Consider the following 26556-nt stretch of genomic DNA (forward strand, 5'->3'; position numbering starts at 1 on the left):
AGCTCTTTGCTTGTCAGGAAAACAGATGACAGGGTCGCACACTTGTCAGGGCTAATTTTGTGGCTATGAAATGCTTCCATAACCTCATTTTCGTTTTGAGCCTTGGCTTTGCCAACTGCTGAAACGTACTTCGGAGGGTAGCGCAACCACATTGTTTACACTACATCGGAACATTGCCGTCAGTGCCTGTGGTAACTAAGGTGACATGCACACGCAGTCTATCATTACCAAACCCCATTAGCGCCCTGTGTACTCTGTCTCATATTTAATGAAAATACTGTAAACCACACAGGTGTCGCACCACTAGCGTGTGCCCGCTCATAAACGCTACGTGGAGAAGCGTCAAGTTGCGGCGCTGCGCACCTAGGAGCGAGGAGGACACTACGCCCGAAAAACTCGAAGAGGAAGAGTGGCAACGGGCTGCGAATGAAGGCTTACAACACGATTACACACTTTCTTGTAAACGCAAAGCCAGTTGGCGTTGATGGGCAGTCACAAGACAGTATTAAAACAAGACCACGTCGCTTACGAGTGCAAGTAAATACTTCAGAAACACTGTATGCAGAACTAGCTTTGCTCGGTGTGTGCGTACTTCGGGACAACCTTTCTTGGCAATGAAGCCAAAGCTAAAGGGATAGGGATCTTCAAGTAGTCCGCAGGTACTCCAGTAGTGTGAGTTGATTTTTGTTTTCCTTGTTGAGTTACAACGGGTACCTTTCTTAGCTCCACAAGCCCACAGTGTTGCACTAACTACCTGTCCATGTATAAGCCAGGTACCTTAACACCATCCATTACATTAATTTTTTTTCTTGTTAATTATTTCGATAGCATTTATGTGGGCACTCTAGTCGAATTTTTATCGTTACCGTGATGTCACAGCTAATGTCCAGATGGCATAAGGCCTTATCTCGCACCGCGCGCAGCATGCTCCATGTGCGAGGGAAAGCGCGCGACAATCATCCGAGAACACAATGGCTTATATATTTTATTTATTTATTTGAATAACAATGCGAAGTGCCTGTTGTCAGCCAAAGCAGGAGCGGCACATTTGACAAGTGAGGCATTGGCGGTATCCGTCCCAAATTCGCATCATTTGAAACACTAGAAAAGCATGAGGAAATAGTAAAAAGCGGGAAAACACGTTGAGGAGTGTAGCGCTTTGCGACAGTAGATTGCTACAAAGACAAAACAAGATTCAAGGAAAATAAATCTAACAGGATGATGAGAAACTGTACCGCACAAGCTTACCCACGAGGCATAAATGATAGTACTACCGGTGAAAATGAAGAAAGAGTGGGCGAGTTAGTCAGGTCACTCGGAAGCAGGTTCTATTCCGCTCTTGTTCTAGGAAACCTGGAGCTAACGGCACGCATTTCCTCTTCTTTGGGGCATTCGCAATGTTTGGCCAAGCTTACCGCATGTTCATTGTCTTGTGTTGAAGTTATTGCGTCTAGCAGAATTTATTGTGGTTAAAGTCTTGGCTATACTAATTGGTATCTTTGAGCGCTTCATCGCTGATGTGATGTTCTAGAGCAAGCCGAAAGTCTTTATAACAAAGTGCATCGGGCCTCCTAAATCGTTCGTTATACAGGTCACTTCAGTGTAAAGGTAGCTCACCGCACCACCGACAATAGAACCGGGATAGAATAATTGCTCCGTTATGCAGGACATTCCGTTAAAGAGGCGTTCGTTCTTAGACACCGCGGGGCACATGCGCCATTGTGTTAGTAAGGCGAGTTAATAAAGTTAGAACGGGGTCTTCTGTGCCGGAAGCGCATGCATAATCCATAATGGCTTCGTTCACCTACACGATACCAAAGTAATACGCCGTGATTAGTACAGATAGACACACAGGCACACAGACAGATAACTTTATTTGAGTCCTTTATTTGAGATAACCTTATTTAGGTCATTTATTTAGGATAACTTTTAAGGCCGCAGAGCTGCAGGCCGCTCCCACTTCGGGATGGGTAGGCCGACCCTCAACTTCGCGTTAATTAGTAAAGTTCCAAAAACGCAATGGACAACGCTATAATTAGTCTCGCTTTCATGCGTTGTTATGCGTTACTAAACATTTTAAAGACGTGTCACGTCAGAACGAAGGTTCAATAAACACTTGCAACGCTCCTATTCGCGCCGAAAAAGTTAAAATATTGCTGCATGGTGCACTTAAGATACCTTCCATTTCTTAGGACATTGGGAAACGTACCAGATAACGAAAGCGTGACACTTACACGCACTTTAAGAGAACTCAATCGAAAAACATTCTACTTGATTTACGTGCATTCAGCTACGTACAGAAATTTGCCATAGCGTTTCAACCATGTTTGCCGAATCGAACATAGTAGGCATTGTATTTACGCCAAGGTACCGGGCAGAGTTCTGCGCCACTCGTGAAACACACTCATAAAGCTGCCCCGCACATGCATGTGTTATTTACTGCAATAACGCTAATAAAACCATACACTTCAAACTTTGCCAGCGCATTACCCGTAGCATGTTCTTTATTTTCTTCAAGTATAGACAATGTGCATTGCCTAGCTCAACGAAAGCACAAAAGTAACTAGCTACGACCCCCGCATCAAGCATTAAAGGAGGGAAAAGACAAGAGCTTAGTAATCATTTATAGTGCTCGCAATTTTACCATTAGCGTGAAGCATTCTCCCCACATTGCACTTAGCATCTCTCACCACTCCCTTGCGAATAAATTTCAACTTGATGACTTGTACATTATTTTAGAATTAGGAGAGGCATCGCAAATAGCGGCGCTATGACACTCTGGAATGCTTGAATAAAAAAATTTCTGCTAAACCTACAATTACCCTACACGTATCAAACATATATAGCTCGTCATTCATACTGTGCTTCCTACATCAGAGCAACAAACGCTATGCCTCGCATATTTCACCCACACAGCCGGCTAATATCAGCTACGTCTCGTGTACCGTTCAAAAAGCGGAATAACGCCAGTCTTAATTATTTTCAAAACGCATCCCCCGCAGGGGCGTCTGCGTCAGCAGGCGTTTGGTGTGTTGCGACACTGCGGACCAGAGCACATGAGGGTCGGACCCACCCGCGTGTAGCCGTGCGCTGCTTAGCCGTGTCCTGGGAAAGGGGGATCCTGGGGTTTGAGCTGATGCCGGCTGTACGGACCGTTAAGGCCCCCTGGTGGAGGCAACACGCCTCTTTGGCCTCTGCTTCACGCACACGGCATGCCCGGACTGACCCACCCGGGGGAATTCGGCGGTCGCCTTTTCCTGTCCCCCTCTTCAATCTTTTTCTTTCCTATCTTCTTTCTTTTACTGTCCTATCATCTCTTCTCTTCCATCCCTTGCTAATTTTCCTAGGCTGCTAGAGTTAACCTTGTGTATGTGCCCTTTCTTGGGTATGTTTTATTAGGTTGTAGCAGCAATGCAGGGATGGCGTTTGCAGCCTTGCACGTTAAGTGCTAGAGCGTCCCCCTGTTGGGCTCCGTGGTGGGTGGCCGCCATTGCCGCCGAAAATGACCGAAATAATATGGAATCACCTGTTTTTTCCACGTTTACTTGATCTTCACCCTCAAAAGAGGTGACGCACCGATGAAATTCTAATCCTCAAACCAAAAGAAATTTTCCCCCGATTCCAAGTTGTGCACAGCGAAAAAACGAAAAAAACCAGCTAAAACCGCATCCCCATTCCTTGTTGCAAAAGGCTTCACTGATGCACTTGGCCCAGAATATAAGGTAACCAAAATGGTGAGCGGGGACCACTTCCTTGAAATCCATGATAAAGAACAGCACAACAAACTAAACAAACTTGTGGCATTTGGAGATATTCCTGTTACCGTTTCCCTTCATCGGCCTATGAACACAGCACGCGGTGTAGTATCTGATGCAGATCTGACCGACTTTTCCGAAACAGAGCTCTTAGAGGGCTGGAAAGTGCAAAATGTAACTAACGTAGAACGAATCCTAATCCGAAGAGAAAACAAACAAATTCCTACAAAGCACCTGATCCTCACCTTTGCCACAAACCATAGAAACTGGGTACACAAAGATAGCTGTCAGACCATAGATACTTAATGCAAGAAGATGCTTCCAATGTCAAAGATTTCGCCACGGATCGCAGAGCTGCCGTGGTAAACTCACATGTGCGAAATGTGGAGTCCAAGGCCACGCCTCATGTAAATTTGAAGCAACACCTCACTGTGTAAACTGTGATGGAGAAAATCCACCATACTCCCGTTCTTCGCCCTACTGGGAAAAAGAAAAGGAAATAATCACCCTAAAAGTACACGAGAATATTTATTTCAAGGAAGCACGTAAAAGGTGCTCGCCATTCCACACAACAACGTATGCCGATGCGGCGCGTCAGGAGGCAGCGCCGCACCGGCCTGCGCCAGCTTCCAGGCCCGCGCACAGCGAGTCGTTAGCTGTGGCATCCCCCGCCCCCGAGATGGCCGCAGTCAAATCTGCTGCACCCACCAAGACACAGAGGCCGGCTACCCCGGGTACGTCGGCCCTCAAGACCCCGCCTCGCCAGGCGAGGTCTGACAAACAAAAAGGAGCCCGCACGGGCGGGCATCCAGTGCTTCCCAGGAGGCAATGGACAACCCACAGGCACGTTTGGTGCCGAAAAAGCGGCGTGGCTCTCTCGAGCTCGCCAAAACAAACAAAAAACCTATAACAAGGCCAGACGACGGTCCTGTTACCAAAGGTACACCACTACACACCTGAACACAGAACATTTCTCATCCTAATAAAATGGCTGTACAAATTATTCATTGGAATACCCGTCACATTCCAAACAACTTAGATGATATCAAAGAAATGTTACAAGAGTTTAACCCTAGGCTGTTCTGCGTTCAGGAAACACGCTCGAAAACATCAAATACAAATTTCTTAACACAATACACATTATTCCACAAAGATCGCGAGGATGGCCATCCCGCGTCTGGTGGCGTGACTATAATAGCTCAGAGGTCAGGTGCTTGCCAACACCTCCACCTTCAAACTAATTTTGAGGAACTAGTGGTTAGAGGGGTTCTATTCGACAAGCTCGTAACGGTCTGCTCACTCCACGTACCACCCGAACATCGCTTGCAACTAAGGGACCTTGAAACGCTTGTCAATCAGGTTTGGAGCCATTCATTTTAACCGGTGATGTGAACGCCCATAATACGCAAATGGGGCAATTCGCGTTGTGATGCAATAGGGCGTACTGTAGAAGACTTTCTTTTATGTACCGTTGCGGTTCGTCTGAATAAAAAAAATATCAACTTTTATTGAACACATAAATCTTATTCTTCAATAGACATAACCAGAACCTCTCCATCTGCCGTACCTTGATTGGAAGGTCCAGAAATATGCCTACGGAAGTGACCACTTTCCTATTCTTTTAAATTTAACAAAACGAGCTGACTGCCCTCCACAGATTCCCGGATTCAAAATCGACTCGTCGAATTGGGAAGTGTTTCAGGAGATTACATATTTAAAGTACGATGATTTGAGCTGTTTAGACATAGATGATGCTGTGGCATATTTGACAAGTTTTATTATTGACGGCGCTAAAAATGCATAAATCAAACTAACGGACTTGCTAATTAGAGTCGTTTGCCTTGGTGGGACGATGAATGCAAAGAAGCACGGGAAAAACAAAATAAAGCTTGGGGCCTGCGTCGTGACTCTCCTACGGCGGAGACCCTCATTAAGTTCGAGAAGGCAAAATGACAGGGCAGGAGAACACGTCGACGTGCTGAGCGAGGAAGTTGGGAAAGGTACATATGTACTATAAATTCGTACAAAGATGAAGGTAAGGTGTGGAACCGGGTGAACAAACTAAAGGGCAGGGAAACACAACCACTTCCTTTAGTAAACGCTCAAGGCGACACCATGAAAGACCAGGTAAATTTCAGGGCAAGCATTTTCAAAATATTTCTTGTGCATCACACTATGCGCCAACTTTTCTAAAGGTCAAGGAACGCATAAAGCGAGAGCGCCTTGAACGAAAGGGCGCAGCAGATGAACTTTACAACCATCCGTTTAGTGTCGCTCTCAATTCCTGCAGTAACTCAGCACCAGGTGGTGACCGCTTAATGTATGCAATGATCAGGAATATGCACCCAGAAACATTAAACGCACTTCTGTCTCTTTACAACACCATGTGAATATCTGGGCATATTCCATCCTCGTGGAAAGAACTGATCGCCATACCAATTCTTAAGCAACGCAAAGACCCCACATTAGCCAGCAGTTGTAGACCAATAGCACTAACAAGCTGTATGTGCAAGTTTAATGAAAAAATGGTCAACTGGCGTGTAATCTATTTCCTGGAAAGCAACTTTCTGCTTGATCCCCTTCAATGTGGTTTCAGGGAAGGTAGGTCCACAATAGACCACCTTGTTCACATTGAGACAAACATTAGAGAGGCTTGTATACACAAACAATTTTTCCTCTCTGTGTTTCTCGACTTGGAGAAAGCCTATCACACAACATGGCGATTCGGCATCCTCCGAGACCTATCTGCGATGGGTGTACGCGGCAATATGCTAAATATGATAGAAATCTACTTGACTAACCGCACGTTCAGTGTTAGAGTGGGCAATGCCCTGTCCAGGCTCAAGAGACTGATGTGCCACAAGGTGGCGTGCTTAGTTTCACCGTCTTCATTGTGAAAATGAATTTCCTTCACAAAGCCATTCCATCCTCAATGTTTTATTGAATATGTGTGGATGATGTGCAACTAGGATTTAGGTCGTGTAACCTTGCAGTCTGCGAGCGCCAAGTCTAACTCGGACTGAACAAGGTCTCAAAATGGGCAAATGAATATGGCTTCAAGCTAAACCCTTTCAAAGGCACCTGTGTACATTTTTTAGAAAGAGAGGCTTGGTACAAGATCCTGATATTATGCTGCGTGGACCACACATAACACTCAACACTGAACATATATTTTTGGGCATAATACTTGACTCAAAACAAACCTTCATTCCTCATATCAAGTATCTGAAAGTTATATGCCTTAAAACAATGAACATCCTGAAAATACTGTCATGCACAACATGGCGCAGCCACAGGAAATGCCTCATGAACCTCTACAGGAGCCTTGTGCGACCGCGGTTATACTACGGTGCCGTAGTGTATCACTCTGCTACACCCAGTGCTCTCAAGATGCTGGACCCTGTGCATCATCTTGGTATACGCCTCGCCACAGGGGCCTCTAGGACGAGTCCGATTCAAAGCCTCTATGTGAAATTGAATGAATGGTCGCTCGATCTCCAGCCGTCATATTCTACTTTTAATTATTTTCTGAAAGTACAAGCTTGCAAACGCCATCCTTGTTATCCCGCCATAAACGATATGACCTCTGCAAGCCTCTTTCATAACAAACCTACAGCCAGAGAGCCATTCTCGACCCGTGTGAGAAAGCTGAGAAAGGAGATGGATATTCCAATTCATGAAAATCGTCTAATGGCTTCTGCCAAGCCGTTTCCGCCGTGGTTGTGGCGAATCATTGACTGTGACACGTCATTGGTGGAGGTAACGAAGCACGTTCCGGAGGCGCACATTCGTATGCATTTTCCGGAATTACAATTTAAATAACCGTGTCCAGAGTATTACACAGATGCGTCTAAATCACATGCTGGCGCGCCATATGCAGCCGTCGGCCCATCCTTTTGCGAGTCCGATGTTCTGCACCCTAAAACAAGCATCTTTATAGCAGAGGCGTATGCACTGTGGTCGGCTGCGAAACACATCAAACAGTTAAAACTACATAAGACGGTCATATGCACAAACTCATTAAGCGTAGTGAAAACATTGATGTCATAGTTCAACCACATAAATTCAGTAATTACAGATCTTTTCTCTCTCCTATGTACTGTTTATGCCTCTGGCCAATATGTAATCACATGCTGAGTGCCTGGACATAGATGTATTGAAGGCAACGTCCCGGCAGACCAAATTGCTACCTCCTTAGACACAAAAGCTTGCAACATGTCCGCAGCCGTTCCGGTCTCAGACCTAAAGCCATACTTACGGAAAAAACTGAGTACCTACTGGCAGCATAAGTTGGACGCTGAAACCCTTAATAAACTCCACATAGTTAAGCCACATTTAGGATACTGGCCATCACTGACCAATTCCAAACGAAGGGATGTCCTATTCTGTCGTCTCAGAATAGGGCACACTTACGGTACACATAGCTTTTCCTTGACTGGCAGTGAATGTCCAATGTGTAGTAAATGTGGGGAGACACTCAGTGTTCAGCATGTCTTCCTAGAATGCCGCGAAACACAAGTTGAGAGGAAAAAACACTTCCCTTTAGCATACACTCAGTGTATACCACTCCACCTGGAACTGTTTCTATGCAGAGAACCGCTACTTGACATGCAATCTACCTTAGCCTTTTTAAACTACGTTCGCACGCTCCCCGTTTTCTGTCCAAGAAATTCGTAACACGGCCTCTTGAGAGAGGACACAATTGCGTTGTGAACCTTTGTTATAGCACCTGCCTCCGGGCCCTTGTGCTAAAGGGATCCGCTGAGACTGTTGTGCTACTCGTCAACAACAATAACCTGTCCATTTTTATTCATGTAATGCCATTACACGTCGTTGTACATCCTATACTTATAGAATACCCTACTTCAGCCACTCTCATATTTTTATTCCTTATGTATTTTAAGCAACTTATAGCTCTCAGTTTTAGGTCTCTCTATAGCCACATCACGTCAGCCGTTAGTCCATTCAGTACTCATCACCACTCCCTTGACGCTCTTTGGCCACACTTGGCCCTTGCGCCAATAAACAATACAAATCATCACCATCATCATCATCATCATCATCATCAAAACGCAGAAGCGTGCGCACTTCAAACTTTCCGTACAAGTTGGCGACAATGTGGCCCTTATTTCGTCAAAGTATGAGATCTCTGCTGTGCTTTGTCATTTAAGGGAACCGGGGAAATTTTATAAGCGTTTCTTATAACGCCTCTAAACGGACCGAGAACCAGCTCTTAGTAATCTTAATTTATCCCCTATTCAACACACAAGCGTTCAAATTTTCCGTAGTATTCCTCCACGCATTCTCAAAATTTGCGCTTCAAGAGTGGTCTACTTTCATTAGAAAAACGTAAAAACTAGCATGAGATGTTTTCGAGCGCTTCTAACAGATTCGCTGTAAAACAAAGGCGCGAAACTTGCTCGTTCAGGAGAAGACATAGCCTAGCGTGTTTTTCCACCTGCTCCTTTTGACCAGTGCAAGCGAAAGGACAAGGTTCGCATCCATCTAGAAGACGATTACTAGCTGTCTGCCACCCTCCCTGCGACGTAGTTAAATGAACTTTAGAGAGAGGTCAGATAACTGAAAAGGTTAATTACATTTCAGCTTGGCATGACACTAGCGAGGGCTGCATAAACACTTGGAACAGCCGTCGTTCATACCTGCTATCATGAATAATTACCCTGAAACCCCAGGCAGGGCGGGCACAATGCGCGACGCGGCTTGTACTCCGTTTTATTTGTTCTTTGTTTTCCATTTGTTCAACGTGGATATCGTTCACACTTAAGATGATAAAGGTGAAGATGCGCGTACTGATTTGCACATCAATTGCATGGACTGTCAAGACATACGAAAGTAAATTTTCTCTATTCCTCCAAAAAGCAAGGTTAAAACGAATCCATGTCTAATGTACAATAAAGGAATAGAATAGATAGGAATGTTGAGAATTTAGAGAGGCAATAGCCAGCACAATCGAAGCAAATCGTTTAAGTATAGGAATCCCAATAAATCATCTTGAGAAACTTCGCCTTTAGTGCTTCTGGACATCGAAATTGCGCAGTTTGAAGCTGAGAGTGACGACCGCTGAACTGTTGTTCAACATTTGCACTTGCTAAGTACTCTCAGGGCTATATGCAAGAAGGCCCCTGATTGGTGAAACTACCAATCTCACCGAACTCTGACCTCCTGAGATGAACTATTGGTACCAAGACCTGTTTCAGCAATATTCCAATTCGGTCAGTCTCAGATGTTCGAAATATCTTCAGAATATGTTCAAGTATTCACAGATGGTTCTGTACACAGCGGCGGTCTAGGCACCTCTTCAGCGTTTTTCGGGCATTCGACTCAAGTACGATTCATGTTTCATATACCCAATCAAGTCTCGTGAACAACTGTGCAGCTGGCAACAATTAATCTTGCACTGAAATACGTGCAAAAGGAGTAACAACCGCACCGAAAACGGCGTCTTTCACGGACTCCCGCGTTGCGCTTAGCAGATTACCACGCAGTTACATTATTTATCCAGTTGTACGTAGCATTACTCATTCTGTAAACAAAATTTCATCATGTAGGGTATGTCTCGTTGCTCAATAGACACCTTCGCACTTAGGCACCACAGAAAATGAAGAGGCTGATCGGCTGGCTTCAACTTTGTGCATGCTTGATCACACTCGTCTGCTGATTCGTCAACACCTACTCAAGCAGCATTCAGGCAAGCGCGCCGCAAATGGAACGTTCCCGCCCCGTATTCGCGGTCGAGGCTTGGCTCATCGTCCTAGAGCGCAGCTACTCAAGCTAAGTGTTGCTGTGTGAACGTGTACAAACGTTTATACATACATGCAGGTACGCCCAGTCCATCATCTACGGCTTGCGCATGTAAAGTGTCCCACTTTACATGCGCACAGCATGCTCTTAGTTAAGGGCTGTGATCTCCTTAGCCTGCGGTGTACGACACTCGACGAATGTTTGTACCTCAGTGGTTTTGCGTCTCGACGCGATTACGCTCATCGCGCTCTCCTTACTCTTCTAGAATGAAGTAGCTTACGTTCACCTGTGTAATTCAGAAAGTACGTCTTCTGTTTATCATTCTTTAGTAGCATGACCTGCAGTAACTTGCCCTACTGTGTGTTTACTCTATTCTTTTACATTTGTCATATTGCTCTTTTTCTCTGTTCTCCCCTTCTTTCGATCTTCCATTCCTATGTTTCTGTCTCATCATTTCTGACGAGTTGTGCCCATTCCGGTGGCAGTTTCCAGCCTGCTCCTCGCTTTCTCTTTTCTGTAAAACGTATATATGTTTTCAAAACAAATAGTAATAAGATTAGTAGTAACGTAAACCGTATACTCGTAGACAGCTATTGCCTTTTTCTGTGTCTCAAATAAAATAATTCTTCATGATGGAAAAGTGCTGCTAAAACGCAGACTTAGGAGAAACACAACACAAAGCACTACAGGAAACAGGAAATGTTATTGAGGAAAAGAGTTCTCATATACAGCGTGAATTTACATCACCATGGAGCCACTAAGGCTGAAACCCAGAATGAAACGCGAGATATCAAGACCGAAGCATGAGTGCCTTCAATCACTTTGGGGCCTTCGTGTTCCAGATTTAAAAAGGGGGTTGTACGCGTTAGTTGGTTGCCTTCGGATCTTTTGCGAATGTTATGCACCCAGTGGGGGAGGGGGGTCAGTAGCGCCTTTAATTTTATTTTGCACGAGCTCGCTCCCTACCCTTTTCTTTTCTTCCTCTTTGTTCCATCTAAGAAGCATCTCTCATCCTTGTAATCGCAACTTTTTCGCTTCTCGATGATCCCTAGACGCGTTGCTTATGCTCTTCTATAACTTGCTTTATTTGATTGTTACACAGCTTACGTGGTTTCCTCTTTCTAAACCAACAAATTTTTTGCTCCGTCTGTCTTCTTGCTGCATAACGCCTACGAGTTCCCTATATTCCCTTACTGCTGTTTTCTTCATTTTAATCTCTACGTTTTGTGCGATCTCGGTTATTTACTGTTCATTCGATTCGGGATATTCTGATGCCATTGGTTCATGTTTGGCGCTAGTATTTCTCTCGAACATTAAAGTTAAACGTCTATGATCGCTACCAAGGCTATTTTTCTATGTTTGTCAATTATCATTTGGTTTACTTGTTGGTAGATCATTTCTTAGAAAAAGGTGTAGTCTATACATGACTGCCTGTTTCCGTATTGCCACGTTACCTGTACATGACACTTATTTTCCCTGCTAACTGCTTTAAGGTTCCGTTCGTCACACAGATCCAGCAGTAGAAAACCGTTGTGATGATTATATCCTTCTAAATCATCCACGTGCGCGCTCATATCTCCCACAAATATCACCGGGCCCGATTTTTTGAAATCATTAATGTCGCTTTTGATGACACGAATGAAATCCTTATTTTTATCTCTGCTATCACTACACGTCCATAGGAAAGCTACTCCCAGCCACGTCTCATTGCTTTGCCATGTGCTCCTAATGCATGAATGTTCCTTACAGGTCACCTTTCCATTTGTCACTTCAGACCACCATTATTCAGCATGCCTACTCCTCCGCGTTTCTTTGACCCATGATAGAGTGTATAAGCGCGACTGAACGAGGACGTAGAAACAAACAAATACACAAATACAGCGCTGGTTCGACTTGCGACAGATTTGTAGAATTCTTCCTTTTTATGTTAACTTGACTTACGCTACTTGGGAGGGAAATGTCAAACGAGAAGATGGCATACGCATTGGGTCATGTATTACTCCCTACTCAAGTGACTTATATCGAACTAACCGTGACCAGGTTCTTGACGATTGCCAGAAAAATAGCAGCGACGTCGTAAAAGTGTTTAGATTTGTTGAAGATTGCCTGGTCATTTTGAATAACGAATCAGACAATTTTGACTCGCTGGTTTCAAAAACCGTAACCCCCTTCACTGAAGTGTTGTCGGCTTTGTCATTGACACATGGAGTCCTCATATATTCCATATGGTTTTTAGATTTGCGATGCTACTTTTCCCGACAAAAGACCTGCTGGAGTTATCAGCCAAGAGGCGATAAGCCAGTCCTGCCATTTCATTCCGCTCATTGAAAACTTGTAAAACGCGCAGTAGGAACACCTTGTTTCAATAATTCTCTGACGAAGTCGTGTGACCACAAAGTCGAAGCCAGTTTCAGAGATCAGGCCAAGCGCCTGGCAGATTCTGGTTACCCGATGCGTATGCTCACCTCGGTCGCAGGGAGCATGAAGTGTAAAAACGCATCGAATGGCAGCAGTACCAATGCTAAAGAAAAGAAAATTGCTGTGGCACCATATATTCATTGCATTTTACAATCTCAGTAAAATAGCGGCGAAATCGGGGGTGGACGTGATTTTCTCTGCCCCTTAGCGTCTACAGAAGCTATGCAAACAGGTTAATACAGAGAATAACAAAAGGCACGCATGTTCTACTCAACATCGCACACAATTTGTAACATGCACTCATAACGTTGTCTATGTCATTCCTCTTTCGTGCGGAAGAACGTATGTTGGTCAAACCGGCAGATGCATCAATGAGAGATTAAAAAAGCTTCGATATAACGTCACTAGGGTAATCACGGGTCATTTGGATATTCACTGCCGAGATTGTTCCTGCAATCCCATATTTGAAAGTACCTCGATTCTGTATAGGGCCCATAGCAGAATGACAAGAGAGATTGTAGAGGCCTACGAAATTGCAAAATTAGAGAAAATTTGCGTGAGCAAGCCATCAGTGTCGCTATCTAAAAAGGAGATACGATTCCTCAGTTTATCTTTGTAACCATTGCAGTATATGCTTTCACCATGCCTTGCACACGTGTACGGTTCATTGAAATGAACCACTGAATGTTGTTTCTTGTTATCACGTTTGTTTACGCTCACACGGTATATATTTATCCATGCGCGCGACATAAAATCTATAGTTGAAAGAAGCGCTGTCTCTGTGCATGTGTTTCTTTCTACGTCCTCGTTCAGTCGCGCTTACACATTCTATGATGGATTCTAACCAACTCGCCCACCAATGCGCTTTAACCAAGTTGATTCCTTGACCGAGTCGTTCTGTTGCATCCTCCCCATACAAAATTGACAATAGCAGGCAGCTGCTTCAAATTTTGTAGATGAATTTGAGTTTCCAGCCCTTTTGCCTGGTTGCGAGCAGCCTGCATGTTAATGTAAAAAATTTAACTTTCTCTATTCTAATTCCTTGTGCTTTTCCTAATACCTTCTGTCTTAATTCTGCCCTTTACTAATGTGTTGCTGGAGTCAATGCTTAATATTCATTTCTGATTGCCTATGGCCCGCCTACACAAGCTACAAACCGCACCGCAAATCGACGTCCAACCTTTTTCCCCCACTTACGCTAAAATGTATCCCGTCACGTAGAAAATCGCCTTCATGGCCTCCTCGATGCACCTCTCGGTTGATGCCAATTGCCGTCAAATTCATTGCTTTAGCTCGCCTCCAAATTTCCCTGTTTACTGCACGGGCTGCCCTCTCAACTGCACACCTCTGCTTTTCAAGCTCTGGCACCATGCACTTCCTTTGAAACACTCCGTAGGTCGATCACTCTGGCTATTTGCGCCATGATCCTTGCCCCCCGTCCCTGCAGTATGCCAATCACTTCGTTCATACTCCCCACAAGTTGCATCTCCTCCATTGGGTCCCACATGCATTCCTTGGCTTTTGTTATCACCTCCCTAATAGGTTTTACCAGAAGCGAGCTAATCTGGACTTGTTCGCCAGCACCTACACCTATCTGTAAAAGCCGGTTCTACTTTACGCATGTTGGAATCACCAACATTGACAACTCGACGAAAGTTGGACCCGAGGCACGGTGCCATCCAGTGGCGTAGTTAGAAATTTCGTTCGGGGGGGGGGGAGCTAGTTGTAGCTCGGCCTCCTCCTTAAGAGGAAGCTTTAGCTCGGGTGCCCCTATTTAATTTTTTTTATTTATTTATACATACTGCAGACCACATAACGTGGTCCAAGCAGGACGGGCATTTTTAACAAATCACATTGAGTTTATGGGTGCACATACATTACGTTTTACATCCAGATACAAATAAATAGCAAAAATGAACACAATGGCTAAATGTATACAATTCTACGCGATGGCAAGACGATCGCGCTCTGGTATAGAATTCCATTGAGACACTGTGTGCGGGAAAAAGGAAAATTTATAAGCATCTGTTTTTGCGAAATATGGCGTTAAAGATCTTGGTTGTTGATGTCGTGTATGTCTTGTGGATAGGGGGGATAAATACAAGGAAGGACCAATAGCGAATTGCTGGTTAAGGAGAGAATTCAGGAAGCCCAAGCGAAATTACCTTCTTCTGTACTGAAGGGGGGGGGGGGGGGGTATGTTATTCGCTGTCATTAGTTCCGACGGAGAGTCCACACGACGAAATTTCGAAAAGATAAATCGAACAGCCTTTCTTTGAATTCTTTCGAGTTTATCAATGTTATGTTTTGTGTAGGGGTCCCATACTATGCTTGCATATTCTAGCTTTGGTCTGATGTATGATTGATAGCATAGAAGTTTTACATTTGGTGGTGAATTACGAAGCTTGTGTCTTAGGAAACACAACTTTCTGAAAGCAGAGGAACAACTGTCATCGACGTGTGAATTCCAGGAGAAGTTAGCAGTGAACGTTACACCTAAATATTTGTAGCTATCGTCATGATTAACTGTAGATGAACCTAGGGAGTAAGCATACTGAAAAGGGGATTTTCTTTTAGTTATAGAAATGGAAACTGTTTTTTGTGCATTTACGACCGTGCCCCACTGGTTGCACCATTGGTATACGTAATCGAGATTTTCGTTCAGTTCTTTTTGATCATATATGCTGCAAACTTCACGGAATAATATACAGTCATCTACGAACGATCGAATTTGAATCGTTGGATCAATTATATCTATGATATCATTTATATAGCACAAAAATAGCAACGGCCCTAGCACACTGCCTTGGGGTATACCCGACGTGACTGGTAGAAGGCGCGGATTTTGATCCTCGACTGTGACAAACTGCACCCGATTTCTCAAATATTCCGCCACCCAAGCGACCAACACTTTCGGAAGACCAATGTTGTTTAGTTTATAGATTAGTTTGTCATGAGGAACGTTATCAAAGGCCTTACAGAAATCTAAAAAAAATTGTGTCTATCTGAATATTATTATCAAGACCTTTGGCAAACTCATGCGTAACAGTGACGAGTTGCGTCACTGTCGAATACTTCTTTCTAAAGCCGTGCTGAAAACTTGTTAACATGGAGTGTTTGTCAAGGAATTCTGTAATTTGAGTGGCTATAATATGTTCTATAAGTTTACAACATGAGGAAGTTAAAGATATCGGTCTGTAGTTAGATAGTAATAATCTGTCGCCTTTCTTGAAGATAGGGATTACTCGGGCCGTCTTCCAGTAACGCGGCAAGGTTGCTGTTGACAAGGAACTATTAAAAATAATAAAAAGGAACTAGGCAACGCATTCGGCATATCGTCGAAAAAACACATTTGCAATATCGTCAGGACCGCAACATTTTTTCGTGTTTAAGTTTAAGAGCATAGAAACCAAACCAGGATATGAAATAAAATTGACTTCGTAAGGTTGAAATGACATTGCGGTAGGCGTACATGGTTCGGATACTAAAAACACGCTATTAAAATAGGCATTAAAATGATTTGCTATATCTTCATAATTTGTGACTATGCTACCGTCAACTGATATCTTCGAAACTGCTTTCTTGGTTTCACTAAGATAATTCCAGAACTTGAAAGGATCATTCTTTATAAAATTGGGCATTACAGTTTTAAAGTAGTAATCCTTTGCGTGATGCATCGCTTGTGCACGGATTCTTTGGTCATCGCTGATAACGCTGCACTGCGCATGCTGCTTTCTTAGCCGTTTAACTTTTCTCTTCAATTTAATGATTTCGCGAGTCATCCAGGGTGCACGCCTATGTGTTTGTTTGCGTTTGCTGGGTATAAAGTTGCTCATACAATAATGACACGTCTCTACAAATTTGTCCCAAAGAGCGCCCGTGTTTGGGGAGCCATCATCAAAGTCAGCAAGTACGGTTTCCATGTATTCAAGCACACGAGCATCGTCAGCTCGGGAATAGTCCTTAAAATACCGAATGGGAGATTTTTGGTAGCTACTGCATTTAAGAAGAGGAATTGACACGCTTACAAGTTCATGAACGGACAGCCCTTGTTCCAATAGAATGGTATGTTCTGAAAAAGCCCTATTTACAAATACCAAATCTAGAACCGAGCTTGCATGTCCTTGTACGCGTGTGGGTTGTTTGATTATATGAGTTAGGTGGTGAGCGAGCATGATATCAAAAATAATGTTAGCGTTTTTACTGGCCTGGGAACAGGACAGTCCCTCCCAGTCCACACTTGGCAAATTAAGGTCACCAACCACGAAAATTTTCCTATTATGATACTGTGACATACGTTCTTTGAGCACAGTTATATACTCCGGGCACGCGTCCGGCGACCTGTAACATGCATATAAGATGAAGCTATGTCCCCAACAGGATAACTGTACGCACAAGCACTCAGGAATGCCAACATCAGTTGTAATCGTAGCTTCTACTTCTGGTTTAACAAGGATAGCTACTCCCCCACCTCTAGTAGTTCTATGTTTTCGATATGCGCTGTAACATGAGGGAAAGATTTCATCGTCACTAATTTCCTTTCTCAGCCACGTCTCTGTTATCACCGGGATGTGAGGATCACGCTGCATAAGTATGGTTTCTAACTTATCTATTTTATTAGTGACACTGCGCGCGTTTATGTTAAGTAGCCTCAGTTCTTTCCGTTTGGTTAAATCTCCAGTTTTTTTGGAGGACCTAGGGATTTTTACTTTGGATGTGCTTTCCAGACGAGGGATCTGGTCGCATTGCTCAGTTATGTCTGTAGCAATGGCGCTTGGCTTCGAGTATTTGGCCGTCGAGTTTCGCTTGCCGCCGTGCGTCACTTTTTGCTTCCATTTTTTTCAATAGGTACTTTATCATTTTTGTTTTCGTCCCAAACGTATGCCTTTTTATTGATATATAGCTTATCGTATACCAGCCAGGCTTTCTCGCCGTTTTCTCGATTCATTTTGCAGCTTTGCCATAGCTTTCTTCTGATTTCCCGCACTCTTACTGAAAAATCCTCGCCAATAGAGTAATTCGTGCCTTTCAGTTTGCTTCCCTGCTTTAGAATTGTAATTTTGTCACTTGAATCTAGGAGCGTGAGAATAACAGGCCTGACCTTGCCAGGCGATGGCCGTCCCAACCTATGAATACGTTCTATAGCCACTGGTTCTAGCTCAAGAATACCTTTTATTATCTCATTTTTCACAGCACCGCCTCTAGCGATTCGGTTTTCTCTTCTTCAGCTTCAGGTAGTCCGTAAACAATGATATTAGACCCTCAGCTTCGGTTCTCCAGGTCATCAATTCTTCCTTCACGGTGGGCAGTTTACTACTGGCACGACGTAACCTTAATGTCTAGACTGGCCAGGGAATCTAATTTTTTGTCAATATCAGTAAGGCGTCTTTCTTTAATTTCCCTAATGTCGATGGCAATCTCAATAAGTTGTTTTGCTATTTGTGCGAGGTCAGGGCCGGGGTTAGTTTCGATGTCGCCACAAAGCAGTAGTAACCCTCGAACAGATGAAGCAGCATCCAACAATGCGCAACATATTCCGGAGCCGAACAACCGTGGGCACGGCAACACCACCAAGAATGGATCGTCAGAACGAAAGCACTTTCCGTATCGTTTGCTTGCCTGTACAAAATACAGGAAGGCATTAGATGCGACCCACATCGTGGTGATGCCGCCGTGCCCAGTGCCAGGCACGTCAGCTGGAAAGCCTTTTATAGCGGAATCCGTCCATGTCGTCATCCAATCTCTGGTCACGTGGTAGCGCTGTAACGTCTCCGTTGGGTGAGAGGCTAGCCTTGCCCATGATGATGCTTGTAGATTATCCGGTGCTTCGTGGTGATGGAAATTCCGCTCATGCGCCGCTACGACGTTCGCCGGTTCCACGCGCGTGTTTTTGCCAGTGATCAGCAGGCCAAAGATCTGTACAAAATACAGGAAGCGATTAGATGCGACCCACATCGTGGTGGTGCCGCCGTGCCCAGTGCGTAGAAGGGAAATTACTTTTTTGCTGCAACCACTGTACCAAATTTGACGAGGTTTGTTGAATTTAAAATAAAAAACATAAGTTGTAGTGACTTTTGGTTTCGAATTTTTCATTTAGGTGGTCAATTCTTTATTGAAAATTGGCCAAAATCACTAATTTTCACAAAGCGAAACTGTCAAGTTTAGAAGTCTGTAACTCAACAATGAAAAACAATATCACAATTCTGTGGCCTTCATATAATAGTACATCTACAGCTGACAAAATGTATATGTTACACATGAATCTAAAAAAATTAGTGTATGGAAATACGGCTTTTGCAGAACCCTTGTACACCACGTAACCGATTCACGTAAGATACAAATCGACATAGCGAATTTGTCCGTTTTGACTGTTATAATAGATGCCATTTACAGAACCGCGATATCTGTGCGTGATGCAAAGCTATTAGTTTGTAAACGTCATGATTCTTTCTCGAACTTCCGAATTTTCAATATATTTTATACAAAATGCAAGCCCTAAATCGAAATTCCGCTACCTGCAGACACTAGAATTTAACTTTCTCGCTCAAATGCAACAAGTTTCATTAAATGTGACTCAGGGATTATCTCAGAAAAGCGTTTCTGCGTTTTACATGTATTTGAATAGGCCGCTTCGGAGTTGGGCCCGAGCTAAAGCTTCCTCCTGAACAATTTGTCGAGGGGTCAAATACATCAATAGTAACTGCATTGCCATTGCCAAAGATGCCACAAACGAATTCTTAAACGCTATGCACTGTCAAGACAAGTAAAATGTGTATTTTTTCATAAAATAATATACTCGTATTTGCCAAAAATTGTCCTCAAAATAACTGATGTTAATGCTTCCGTGTTCTTTGTCTAAATAGTAAGTAAAGAAGATGTCACACGAACTTTAGAACTATATCAGTTCAAAACCAGGAGAGCAGTGCATGCCGCTGCTGTCCATATATGGCATATGAAAAACGAAAGGCCATGAAATGAACAAGTTGACGACAAATATGTTAATGAAACATTGTCATTCAGGAACCGTGCTTGCATTCTTGTGCATATGCAATGGCCAGGGAAAAATGTCAATGACGCTGTCATTTGTTCCAATGGATTAGGCTTGAACTTAGACTTGAACATTGCTAATTTTGTGTTAACCACATCAGCGACGTGGGAAAGGCATTGTAGTGGAACAAGATGACCCCATTCTTCAATTTTCCACGTCGTTTGTTCTTGATTGCGACACGCAGCCGTTCCGGGGTTTCGCAATATCGGAAACAATCAATGGCCTCTCAAGATTTAGCAAATTCTATCAGTAATGGCCCCTGATGATCGAAAAAAAAAGTTACCAACACCTTTCCGGCGGAAATGAAGGCCTTTGCGTTCTTTGGGCGTGGTATATTCTAATGTTTCCACTGTAGGCTTTGCCGTCGTGTTTCAGGCTTGTAGTAGTGGCACGTTGGTTCGTCCCCGACCACAATTGCAGGCAAGAAGTCGTCATCCTCATGGCGATACTGGATCCGATGAGTCACAGCAGCGCCAAGCTTCTCCGTCTTCTGGCGGTGGATCAAAATCCTGGGCATCCATTGCGCACACAATAGCCGATAACCAAGGTGTTCATGAATGATGGCGTGAACCGAACTTTGACTGATGTTCACACGGTCTGCCAGTTTATCGATGCTTATCCTCTGTTCTTGTCTCATCAGCTCTTCAACTTTTGAACCTATGAAGCCAATTGCCTTGACTTGTATATCAAACAAGGCAAGGCAATTGTGTGAGGGTTGATTGCACGATGGCTTTGGCTTGGTCTTGGAATGTCTTTGCAACTTTTCCGTCCTTCTTTGAATCGTTTTCTCCAACGCTTCACAGTGGCCAATGAAATACAATGTTCAAACGTACACGGCAGCCACACCGCAGCGACTAATATTTTTTTTGGATACACCTTCAGTGGTCGCAAACCTCACGACACCCCGCTGTTCCACTCTTGAAGCGTCCATTATGTCACGCAACCATGTTCAACCCAGTATACGAGAGCGCATTAAAGAACATTTATCTTTGCACCTGCGTGTCACTTTTGTAAATGAGAGATGCCGCTCTGTTACGCGCATGCCTCGCAGATAATGAGCCGAACCATTATTGCGCGGTGACGATAGGCTCACATTCATTTGACTCGCCCTCATACATCAGAAATGCAAAGATACAATGGGATATACAAATGCGAAAATACAGCTTGATAAAGGACAAAAAGTGTCATTGGAAACAAAGTTCACTGCGCGTATACACAAAACCTCGCAACAACATATTTAAATATACGTATAAGTATCGAATAAATCTACGTATGTAAGAAAAAGTCGCCGTATATAATGCATCAAACAAGCCAAATAAGCATGTTGCGCAATCACAGATTCACAGAATCCTACATTCCGCCCCCATTGCATCCACACCCTCAGATGTGTTGCGCGCGACGGAAGGCGGCGCGCTTGCTCCTGGTTTTCTCCATTGAGCACACAAGGCTGAATCACCATCGTCGGCTCACCCATTCCACCTCCACCCTTATGCTTCCACCCCCACAGCATGCGGCGCGCGGTCGCGATGTTATCGTGCTTGGACTTTGTACAAACCATTAGGGTGACGGCGACGGCAGGAATGCGCCTGGAGTGTCCATATACTTCATCATCATCATCATCAGCCTGGCTACGCCCACTGCAGGACGTCAGCTTGTGGATCATTTGGATGTTTGATTCCATTCATCCGAGTACTGGGATTTCATTCCCAGTACTCGGATGGGGTGAGCCCTGGCGATTGGGTGACCGTGCCTGGAGCGGACGCTGATGTTGTGCTCGGCCGGAGGTTTCCACTCCTTAGGCCTTTTGTCTTATCGTTTTGGACAGTACATCAACAGCTCCGATTTGGCGGAGGAGCACTTCAGGCCCGTGCGGTCGAGATGGGACTCGGCGGTTTCGACTACCTCCTGCAAAGCGGATCCGATAAACCCATACGATCCCGCAGAGCACCAGATGGTGATGTCGTCCGCGTATACCGTATGGTTGAGGCCTTGTATTTTCGAGAGAAGTTCGGAGGGCCCGATCATCACCAGGCTGAACGGCGCGGACGGAGCCCTGAGTGTGCTAACTGGCCGAGCTCGACTTCTTCCGACGTGAGGTCTCCGGCTAAGAGCACGGCCTTTCGACGGGTTAGGAAGGAGCAGACGAACTCGTAAAAGTGGCGCCTGAGCGCTTGGTCCGCGATCGCCTTAGGTATTTCCCAGCCCTCGATGGTATCGAATGCCTTCTCCAGGTCGAGGCCGAGTATGGGGTGCGTGCCCCAAGTGGCCCCGGCGTTTATGATCTCGTGTTTCAGGAGAAGCATCGTATCCTGCGTCGAGAGCTCGGGTCGGAAGCCGATCATGCGGTGTGTGAAACAGTTTTGGTCTTCGAGATACCAGCCGACTGTGTTGAGTACGACATGCTCGGCCACTTTACCCACGCACGACGGGAGCGACATGGGGCGAAGGTTATCGACGCCAGGCACCTTGCCCGGCTATGGAATGAGGATCGTCTGGGCGAGTTCCCAGGCGTCAGGTAACTTGCCCCGCCCCGACACGTCATTGATGGCGCCCGTAAGGTACACAACCGAGGGGTCGTCTAAGTTTCGCAGGAGCTTGTTGGTTATGCCATACGGGCCCGGGGCGCACCTCTTCGACGGAAAATTCGCCGTTGAGAACGGTGTTTTAGGCACCTGTGCAATCGGGATGTACGGTCGGCGGGCCTGTGTCTCGGGAGGTACTTGTGCACAAGGGTCTTGGCGACGTCATCCGGCGAAGCGGTGCCTTTAGCATGGTGAAGGACTTTCGTGAGCTAGTGGCGCGGGTTCGTGCGGTTGTTGATGTCGTCAAGCCGGTGTCTCAGGAGGTTCCAGGTCTTACCGTTGGGGACCTGTCCTTCGACCAAGTTACAGACCTCGTCCAACTACGGTTTGGATAGGGTGCTCAGTGTTCCGTTATGTTATTGTTCAGTTCTGCAATGCGCTTGCGGAACCTGCGGTTCAGACGTTGGCTCTTCCAGCTTGTCAGTAGAGACTGTTGGGCCACGAGCAAATGGGCGAGGCGGCTGTCCATCTTCTCGGTTGGCATGTCCGTTCTGACTGTTTTCATGGCCTTACCGACGTCAGCCTTGAGATGAGCCGTCCACAACTCGAGGTTCGGGGCAGTGTGGGGAGGGAGTCGTGAGGCGCAAGTCTTGCGAAAGAGCGAGCAAGCGAGAGAGAGTCTTGCGAAGAGAGAGCAACGCGCCGGAAGCGCGCCGCGCTTGCGTGCGCTCGCCACGTCGGATTAGAGGCTCTCCTCGTTAGGGCTAGCGAGGCGGTGGCCAAGCGACCGTGGTAAAACCACTGTAGAAGGTAGGGATACATACTCACAGTGTCCAGGAAAGCGTTCACAGACTCCTTGCAATATCTCGAAGCCGTTGTGCACAAATATTCCCGTGAAATCATGAAAACTCGCCACGAAAACCTTGGTAGAAACAAGAGCCGAAATGAATGTGTCCGCACGCTCCGGATTCTCCTTCCTCCCTTGACCGAGAACTTCCTTTTCTTTATGAGTACGTAGGGTCATGCACTTCCCTGCAAGGCGTTTCCGTCTTCCTGTAGTGTCCGAACGTACACTTTTCGCAGAGGACAACATACCTGCAGCCACCACACCCCGCATTATGGCGCTCCTGCAGGCCACCCTTCCCAACTCCACGAGGGAGGCTCAGGGCAACTTTCAAGGAACTTCTCTTTAGCCGAACTAGAGGGTGCTCTAGAACCGTTCTCCTAGATGCTGTCAGATTCGCCTGCCAAGACGGACGTTATGGTACACCGCATCAATGCCAGCGTTGCGCGTCTTTGGTTGAGTACACCAAGGCCGCTCAGCTGGACCACTGTGCCAAATGATCGACACCTGAATGGCGCGACCGTCTAATATTCTGTGGGTCACAAGGATTCTTTAGCGCAAAAAAAGGACGGCGCGCTACGCCTTTGCGTTGACTACCGTAAACTAATGTAGTCACACTGAAGCATTGTCATCCGCTACCCGTACTTTCCAGCATAATGTACGCATGGCGTAATGCCAGTTTCTTTACACTTGCCTGCGCTCGGCGCTACCCTCTAATGTAGCAAGCCGAAAACTACCCTTGCTTCTCGCACTGAATTCTGAGTTTCTTCGCCTGCCTTTCACCTGTAATAGCTCGGGTTAATATCGGCAAATGATGGACTAGTCCTAAGGGATGCAAAGTTTTTGTATGTTGTCAGTTATATCTGAATGATATACCTTTGTTTAGCCATATGTTTCAAGAGCTAGTGAATTATTTAAACACCGTTTTGCTGCGGGTGCGTGACACAGGCATTTCGGCCCACAAAGAAAGAAATTAAGCTTGCCACTAACCACATCAACCTTCTGAAATTAGTTGTGTTCCAGAGCACGACGAAATCCAAATCCAGAGAAGTTGCGCACGATCACTTATTCCTCGGCTCAAAACCACAGAAAAAGTTTTAAGTGGCTTTCAGCTGTGGCTGCTCTTTACTGACTGTTAATTCTACACTGTACATTCATATCTTAATCTCTGAGTCACGTGCGGCAGAAAGCTGAAGAATGTGCGCTGGGGCACTGAGCTGCAGGGACCTTTTGGTGCGCTGCAGAAGGCAAATGACCGTAACCCCTTGCTTCGCCTGCCTGGTCTGTACAGCCCTTGTGTTCTGATCTCTGACGCCATTGAATACTGACATTTGATGCCTCAGTGCAGTACTCTTAGAGAAATGCACAGAAACTCTGCGTCCAGTGGCATTTGTAAGCTAAACTCACTGCTACAGACAGTAACCTGTTATTTCTCTCACTAGATCAATTTTTCTATAACCACGAATGAGGGTTGGCACAGACGTTTACCACGTATTTATATGGAAGTCTATTTTTTGATACAAACTGATCACCAGGGTTTACCTCGGTTTAAAAGCCTCAAAAGTCCATCTGGAAGACTCGCGCGATTGGCCCTGACACCGCAGAACTATCACTGAACCATTAAATATAAGAACGGCTGCACAAACAACGTTGACGCGTTTCTCGTGCAGCACATTCTTTGAAGTCTCTTTCAGAACCTGAGCAAAGTGTGACGCTCAGAACTGTGCAAGTGAACATCTTTTCACACTGGGGCACACTAATCACTAAATGGTAACTTCTTGTAGCGTAACAAGCCGATGGTTTATGCCGTAAGGTGCCAGCGAAGCTGGAATAAGGGAAGCCAGCAGACAAAACAGTCAAACAGGCTGCTGCAGTCTCGAAGAGGAACGCTTGCCGTTTGGGTACACGCCTCACGCGGACCACTCCAGATGCCGGAAGGCGCTCACGCTCGAGAAGCACATCAAGATCAAGACAGCGCTCAACATCGAGGGGAAGAAACCGTCCCAGGTCTCGGGAGGCGCAGGTGCGCTTTGAGGAGCAGGAGCTGAAGACAAAGAAGAAAAAGGAGCCAGGAGCGACCTGGGCCGAGAAAGTCAAAGGTACTGTGAAAGTCACAGGTGCGCTAGCCTCGCAGGAACAAAGCAATGATGCCAGAGTAGAACAGCTGATCAGAGAGGTTATATCACTAAATAAAGCAAATGAAGAATTTAAGCAGCAGATTCAGGAAATGAAAAAAGGGTTGAGGACAGAAAGCGGCAGTGTGGCAATAGCTAAGCCGGTGTGCAGAAGTAACAGCCAGGAAGAAGACACACCGGCGCCCAAAAAGAGAGCTGTAGTTCCGGAGGCAGAATAGATGTGCTCGGTTCTGGAAGAGATTAGGAATGCGATTAGGGACCTAAAGGACACGGTAGACAGCGTTAATCTTAATGTGGATAAAACATGGAAGTGGAAGTTAATAGCCGAGAAATGGTTGAAAAAGCTAGAGACCCAAGGAGAGGATGAAGAATATATGCCCTTGGAAGCAGAAAGCGCTAGAATACCCCCAGGAGCGGTAGGTGGTACAGTCAAGCGAACAGTGATAGGGGGTAGCAAGTCAGGGGGCAGCGACAATAATAATGGATAACAGAAATAGACTTAGTGTGTGGCAGTGGAACTGCAGAGGATTTCAGCAAAAAAGAGCGTCACTAGCACAGATAATCAAAACGGTTGAAAATAGGCCGAAATTAATAATGTTGCAGGAAACTCTAGCGGAGGAGATCGGGCTGTCCGGCTTCAACTCGGTCTGCAAAGGCAAAGAACCAGGCAGAGGAATTGCCACCCTAATTGACAAGAAAATTCCCTACATAGAGCACGATCTAAAATTAGGGGCGAGTAAAGTTGAATACATATTGATAGAAATGGTCCCAAAAAGGCACAGAGGTAAAGCCCAAAGCTTGTTCTGCCTCAACATATATAGCAGTCCCAGAGAGATGAGACAGAGCTTCAGAGCAATTTTTAATAAGGTCATGAGGGTAGCCAAAACTGCGCCACTCATAATAGTAGGGGACTTCAACGCCCCACACCAATCTTGGGGTTACCGCTGGAGTAGTAAAAAAGGGGAAGGAATCTGGCATCTCACCACGGATTTAGGCCTTTCTCTTATCACGAACCCAGCCTTTCCTACCAGGTGTGGCAGTTCCACGTGTAGGGACACTACCCCGGACTTAT

General features: G+C 45.3%; 1 protein-coding gene across 6 annotated transcripts in view; it reads right to left on the reverse strand.

The window, feature by feature from the left end:
* The window catches only part of LOC142563834 (uncharacterized), a 165469-nt gene that overhangs the window by 120763 nt on the left and 18150 nt on the right, over window positions 1-26556 (reverse strand). For 5 of the 6 annotated variants that reach the window (XM_075674482.1, XM_075674478.1, XM_075674479.1 and 2 more), the window contains exons 1-2: window positions 24340-24507; window positions 18732-18851 (exon numbers count right to left, since the gene is read on the reverse strand). The gene's annotated coding sequence lies outside the window, so the exon portion shown is untranslated. Of the gene's footprint in view, window positions 1-18731; window positions 18852-24339; window positions 24508-26556 lie in introns of those variants that run through there. The other variant, XM_075674483.1, reaches the window with a different exon arrangement.

The sequence above is a fragment of the Dermacentor variabilis genome, chromosome 11, assembly GCF_050947875.1.
Source record: "Dermacentor variabilis isolate Ectoservices chromosome 11, ASM5094787v1, whole genome shotgun sequence".
NCBI classification, from domain to species: Eukaryota; Metazoa; Arthropoda; class Arachnida; order Ixodida; family Ixodidae; genus Dermacentor; species Dermacentor variabilis.